This window comes from Triticum urartu, chromosome 5, assembly GCF_003073215.2.
Source record: "Triticum urartu cultivar G1812 chromosome 5, Tu2.1, whole genome shotgun sequence".
Taxonomy (NCBI): Eukaryota; Viridiplantae; Streptophyta; class Magnoliopsida; order Poales; family Poaceae; genus Triticum; species Triticum urartu.
In genome coordinates this window covers 35,311,965-35,319,229 of record NC_053026.1, presented here as the reverse complement: position 1 = coordinate 35,319,229, position 7,265 = coordinate 35,311,965, and the positions used below count along the sequence as shown (strand labels likewise).

Here is a 7,265-nt window from a genome sequence, read left to right as displayed (position 1 = left end):
AGACGTAGACTTGCCATTTATTGTTATTGTACCATTTCTCATTTTAAAATTTTGTTCCGCAAGATAGTTCTTTCTCATAGAGATGCTTTGCATGGATTGTTTAAAAAACAGAGAAACGTGTCAAGTTTGTGCTTTGAAAATTGGATATTATGCTCAGTTCTATCTTTAGTGCTGACAAAATGGAGGAGACCATGATTCCTCTTCCTGTGTACCTTCATGTGAAGGAGAAATTAGAACATTGTGTTATTTGAACCTTCATATGAAGGCTAAATTACAACATTGTGATATATCAACTAAAATTGTGCACTGCTTTATTGATGGAACTGCTAAAGCATGATTGTTGACTCATTTGCCTACATTGTTGCCCGTAGCAACGCACGGACATTCTACTAGTGAGATTTAGTTTTGAAGATCTCATCGCGATGGATTTAATGGTGAAAACGGATCTTCAATCAAAATTTTCATTAAAGAGATAAAACAGTTTAAAAACTAGAAATAAAAAAAATTCCCACAAGCATGCATGCGGTGACGTGGCGTAGTCTGTGTGTTATAGGGCGTGTGGCGGGTCTCGCTCCCACCACACGTGTGGAAGTTATCAGCGTCCGACCGCTCCCACCACACGTGTGGAAGTTATCAGCGTCCGAAAAGAAATGTCCAGCGGAGCCCAAATGTTTAGATTTGATCATGGCAAATCGATTGTTTTTATGGTATTTCTTTTAAGTTGTTGATTATTTTTTGACATAGTTACCCGCTTACTTTAAATGATTTTTCGTTGCAATTTTAGTGATTTGAGGATAACAAGTTTAGTTGACAAGCATGACAACTCCATGTTCAATGTATTTTTTGCCGTGTGTGTCAACCATACCTGGCCATAGGCAAGCCGGACCGGTCTCGCCTGTGGGCCAGGCCTGGGCCTAGAAATTGAGCCCGAAGGCCAGGTCAGGTCGGGCTGGGCCTGGGCCCGTCATATTTGTGATTTACTGAAGAGGCCCGGCGAACTTTTACGTTGATGGGCCGGACTTGGGCCTAGATTTTATGCCCGATGGCCGGGTCGGGCCATGTCGGGTCCAGGCCTAGGTTTTCTTCGTCAAGCTTTGTCCGACCTGGCCCGAGGAATGGCCAGGTATAGTGTCAACTAAACTTGTTATTCTCGTGTCACTAAAATTTTCATAAAAAAACATTTGATTTGCCATGGCCGTATCCTGAACGTTCGGGATTTATCATTTCTGTAAAAAAAACCGCCAGATTTATTTACACATGAGTCACGTCATTTTCAATTTATTTATTTTTGGTGTAAGTCGATTCTTTCCGCCACCGTGTGGTTGTGCATGTGTCTTCTACACTGTGTTTTGATTTTCGACCGAAAAAAGTGGATTTCGGCCAAATTTCGGCCATCTCGGCCTGGGGCGAAAAGTATATTTAGACCGAAATTGCTTAAATTTGGCAAATTTTGGTTAAATTTAAGTCAAATTGCAGTCAAATTTTGGTCAAATTTCAGCCAAATTTTTTGAAAATGGCCGAAATTCGGCCATCTCGGCCTAGGGCGAAAAAAAGCTCAAACCGAAAATCAAAACACAGCTTCTACATCCGGCTAAACCACGCACCACCACCATCGGCTGATCCGCATGTTGTCGCCACCCATGGTCGCTTCTCCGCCTTGCCCTCCCCTCACCGCCTCCGACTGCTATTTCGCAGCTCGTTATCTCAAGTTGTGATTGTGTTCTCCCCAAATTCAACTTGCACAAATTTGAAATTCAATCGACTTATGAATAGCTCCTGCACTAAAAGAAAAGTTGAAAGAATCCTCGAGAGGCTGTGCTCGGCTGCTCGCTGGACCCTTGACCCGCTTTGACTAGGTCTCTGGGCCCAACACGGTTACGTGAGTGACTCGTGACGTATGGCTTCCTCCGCAAGTTGCGCTCGCCGTGCTCCGGCTTCGCTTTAAACCCCGCCCCCTCCATCCGGATCCATTTCAATTCCCCATTCCAATTCGTTCGTTCGTTCCTCCGCTCACAGCCAGCCATGGCGCTCCATCTTCACCACCTACCCCTCCTCCTCCTCCTCCTCCTCCTCGTGCTATCCACCGCCTCCGCCACCCACTCGCCGGAGACCGCGCGCACTCACCACCACCACCATCGCTCGCCGTTCGGCACGGCCACCGCCCACTTCCACCCCGTCCCTGCCGCCGCGCCCTCCATGCACCAAAACCACCTCCACGCCGACACCCAGTCCCTGCGCTCGGCCGTCGAAGTCGACCCCGTCCTCGCCGACGCGCAGGCCACGGACGCCGCGGCGGCCTCACCGCCTCCCATGCGCGTCCTCCCGGTACCGGATCTCGCCGAGGCGACGCCGCAGCCGCAGGAGGAGGGGTCCGCGCCGACGACGCCCGCTGCAGCGACGACAACGACGACCACCACTGTTCTCCCCCTCCCTGCCACGGTGGCGACGACCGCGAGCTCGCCTCCGCCTCCCGCCGTGTCCGACGCCGAGCAGGGGCTGCAGCAACTCTCGAGGATCCTCACCTCCCTCGGGTACAACGAGATGGCGTCGGAGGCGCCACTCCTCGCCCGCGCGCCGCCGCTCGCGAGGTTTTCGCGGCCCCCGACGCCTTCCTCCAGGCCTCCTGCCCCATGTGCTCCCGCCGCCACCTCCTCCAGCAGCACATCGCCATGGGCTACTACCCCTACTCCGACCTCGCCGCGGCCGCCACCATGAAGATCCCCTCCGCCTCCGTCGGCTTCTGCATCAAGGTCGCCACCGAGCGGGGCCCCTTCGGCATCCACTACGCCAGGATCTACGCCGACGGCGTCGAGGTGTGAGGTGTCCCACCCCGAGCTCTACAACGACGGCCGCTACGTCGTCCACGGCCTCCACGGCTTCCTGCGCCCGCTCACGCACTCCTGCTTCGACGGCCCGCACCACCACCACCTCACCGGCCGCTCCGCCGCAGCCTCCGCTGCCACCGCCGCCTCCGTGGTGCGCATCATGATCCGCGACGCCATGGCGCGACTCCGCGACGGGGGCTACGGCTTCATGGCGCTCGCCATGCGCGTCAAGTTCGCCGAGCTCGAGAAGTTCGCCAATCTGACGCTCTTCGCGCTCGACGACCCGGCTATCTTCGTCGGCGGAGGCCACGACTACGTGTCGGCGGTGCGCTTCCACATCGTCCCCAACCACCGCCTCACGCGCGCCGACCTCCACCGCCTCCGCCCCGGCACGGTCCTCCCCACGCTGGCCGGCGAGGGCCAGAGCCTCGTCGTCACGCACTACGCCACCGACTCGGCCTCCTCCAACTCCAACGACGTCCGCATCAACTACATACCCATCAAGGAGCCCGACGTGGTGGTCAACTCGCGCATCGCCGTCCACGGCGTCTACGTGCCGTTCCCCCGCCTCCACCTCGCCGACCTCGCCGTCGCGTCCGCCACCGACCAGACGAACGGCACCTGCGGCGTCGGGGGGCCCTTCGGCGACTGCGCCTCCTCAGCGATCACCTCTCCCGGCGAGTGAAGCAAGCGTGAGTCGTCCCGATCGTTTTGCTCTGTTATGTTTCTAGCCATGGAGGTTCGGATGAGAGATTGAGCACTCGTTTAGTTCATAGAGTTTCAGATTAGAGATTGGGCAGTCGACGTGATGAGTACTGTGTTCTACTTCTGATCACATTTTGGCACCGAATGGTTGTTGCCTAGCTTATCCAGTACGACTTGAATGATTTTTGGTGCCAATTTGATTCATCTTCACGTTGCTCTGTTCCCACTGTTTGCTTGTGCTAATTTTGTTCCTGCATGCATCGGTTACTGTTTAGATGCATTGCTCAATTCACTTCCAATTTTTACTCTGAAATCTGAATCATCCTATCCATGCATACAAGGAATGTTGTTCAGTTGTTAGGATTCTGTTTGAAAGCGTGTGTGTTTGATGATCAGGCACAGGACCGGATGCCATAAACTCACTCCAATGATTATTTGGTTATTCTTCTGTTATGATATACTTACAGTACTAAGTTGAGTTTCCAGATGATCTTGTGATGGTTTAATCTCTTCTGTTATGATATTCTTCAGTTTGTTTGTTTGTGATGGTTTAATCTCTTCCTCACCATCTGCATATTATGTGTTTTGCACCATGGATTAGACAGCGCAAATGTCATATAGGATCATTCTAAATTGCTAACTGAAAGTCTTTTGTATTCACCTTTCGGTTTTGGCTCGTGAACTTGCGGTGTTCCTCTTGTTTCTAATCTGTTAAGGATGATAGTGAGATGGATTTGATATGCAGGTTATCTGCACATCAGTTTGTTCTGGTTACCATTGTATGCATGATTGATCAACTGCATGCTCTGTTTTCGCACCATCGATCATGTAGAATAAATGTCATTCAGATACTGGATCAGCCTTACTGAAACTCTTTGATATTCCCGCCATTTTGGTTTTGACTGATGAACTCACCTCGGTTAAATTCCAGCTTATGACAGAAATGTTGGTAGCTGGGTTAAGTTTCAAGATTTTATCAGTAGTTATGATTGATCAACTACAGAACCTGACTAAAGTTACCAGGTAGTTTGTTTCCTAGAATTGTGTCTCATCAAGCAGTTTTCAGAGACTTGGTTGCTGGGCTAAGTTAGTTTCTGTTTGTTGCTAGGCAATGTCCTAGTTGTGTCTGATCAAGCAATTTCTTAGAGTTGTGCAAATGCAATTTGAGGTTAGTCAGTTCTGTAGAATTCTGCACTGATAAACTTCTCATCATGAATGGTCTTTATTTATCCTGTTACCTCACTCTCTTAAATGCAGAGAAACATGTTTCAGATTAGTACATGCATGTACACAAGCCCTGCTTTGCATTTTTTCCAGCAGCGTTGCTTCTATACCATGTTTTCAACTGTGAATTTTGCTGCATATGCCCGTTTCGGTGCCATTAATTTCTGAATCGCATATATATTTTGTTTACAACTGCTAATTCTGCTGTATATTCTAGCTCTGAATTTCAGACAACAGAAATGAGTTCAGACAAATTATAGACAGTAGTGTTGTAAATTTCAGAGCACACAATCATGTACAACTATAGTAATTCGTACCGTGCGTGACACCAACTCAGAAATGGGTTCTTTGTGTTCTTCAATCTGTTCTGGTCATCATTGTGTACGTGATCCATCAAGTTCTTGTTGTGCTTATGCCCTTCTCTCCGGTTTTAATGACTCGTGAGATTACCTCAGTTTGATTCCGTTGTATGCCAGAAATGTCGGTTGTTCAGCAGTTTTCCAGAGTTTTTGTCAAGTTTCCTAGACTTGTGTCTGATTAAGCAGTTTTCTAGATTTGGTTTTTCAGCATACTAGGTAGTTTCCTAGTTGAAAAATGTCATGGATTATGCAGTGTGATCGTCATACAGGATCAAGCTAACCCATAATCCTTGATATTCCCCTTTCGTGTCATGAACTTACTGTGATCGTTCTGTTCTCTTAAGATGTACTCCCTCCGTCCGGAAATACTTGTCATCAAAATGGCTAAAAGAAAGATGCATCTAGACGTATTTTAGTTCTAGATACATCCTTTTTTATCCATTTTGATGGCAAGTATTTTCGGACGGAGGGAGTAGATGGATGATCCTGTGATGATTTGATCTGCTGTTTCTTTGTGCATACTTCAGTTTGTTATCGTCACCGTTGTGAACGTGATTGATCAACTTCATATGCTTGTTTTGATTCATGAGCTTTACCTCACTTAAATTCCAGTGTATGTCAGGAATATCGGTTGCTCAGCTAAGTTTAGTATTTCATCAGTTCATTGGTTCCTGCTAGTTTCTGTCATGTTACTTGGTAGTCAGTTTCCTAGAGTTGTGTCTGATTAAGTAGTTTTCCAGAGTTGGTTGCTGGACTAAAAAGTTTCAGCCTACTAGGTAGTTTCCTAGTTGAAAAATGCAAATGCAACTAGTTTCCTGGTTTTAACTTACATGCTGGTCAAGCAGTTTTCTAGAGTTGTGCAAATGCAACTTACAGGTTCTGTAAATTTCTGTACCATTTTTTTTTCAAGATTGAAAAAAAAAACTACTTAATCATGATCTTTAGCCTGCAATCTGTTACTTGGTAAAATTCTGTACCGATAAATGTCTCATCATGATCTTTAGCCTGCAATCTTGCTGCCTACATGTGTTTTTTGAAACTAGGAATGGAAGTGCAGAGAGGAAAATACTTCAGATTACATTCATGTACTTCAGAGATTCCTGCTTACATTTACTACTTGTCTTGGTTGTGATAATTTTGTTCCTGCATGCACCCGCTACTAGTGTTTAAGATGACTCCGTTTATTTTCAACTTCTGCTCTGAATCTTGCCGTCGCCGTTGTTCAGTTGGTAAGATTATTTTCGAAGTTTGAACCGCACGTGTGTTTGATCAGGCATAGGCACGGTTGCCCCAAACTTGTAGCAGCGATCATTTTGTGCTTGTTCTTTCTCTTAAGTCTTAAGATGTACTCCCTCCGTTCACTATTGTAAGATGAACTTACGGTGATCATCTTGTTTGTGGTCTGTTAAGATGTAGATTGGTGTCGTTGCTCTGTTCCTACTGTTTGCTGAACTTGTGTTCTTGCTTGCTAATTTTGTTGCTGCATGCATCAGTTACTGTTTAGATGGCTCGGTTCACTTCCAAATTGTACCTTGAATCATCCTATGCATGCATATATACAAGGAATGTTGTGCAGTTTGATGATCAGGCGCAGGACCGGATGCCCCAAACTCACTGCTGTTATAGTTTCATTCTTGTTCTGTTAAGATATACTCCTAACTAAGTTGAGTTTGCAGGCGATCTCGTGATGGTTTGATCTGCAGGATCTTTCTCTACTTCAGTTTTTTTGTTCTGGTCATCCTTACCATCTGCATATTTATGTGTTTTGCACCATGGATTATGCAACGCGAATGTCATATAGGATCATGCTAAATTCCTAACTAAAAGTCTTTGGTATTCCCCTTTCGGTTTGGACTCGTCAACTTAGGGTGATCATTTTGTTACTGGTCTGTTAAGGTACTGGATGATCCTGTGATGGGTTTGATCTGCAGGTTATCTGCACATCAGTTTGTTCTTCCCATCATTGTGTTCGTTCCCTTTTCGGCTTTGACTCATGAGCTCACCTTGGTTAAATTCCTGCTTATGACAGAAATGTTGGTAGCTGGGCTAAGTTAGTTTCAAGAGTTTATCAATAGTTCCTACTACTTTTTTTTCAACTTACTAGGTACTCCCTCCGTCTGAAAAAGGTTGTCGCACTTTGTTTCCTTGTATT

General features: G+C 46.9%; 1 pseudogene; it reads left to right on the top strand.

The window, feature by feature from the left end:
• The first annotated feature begins 1,995 nt into the window (after positions 1 to 1,995).
• Positions 1,996 to 3,939, top strand: LOC125555541 (annotated as a pseudogene).
• Positions 3,940 to 7,265: the final 3,326 nt, after the last annotated feature.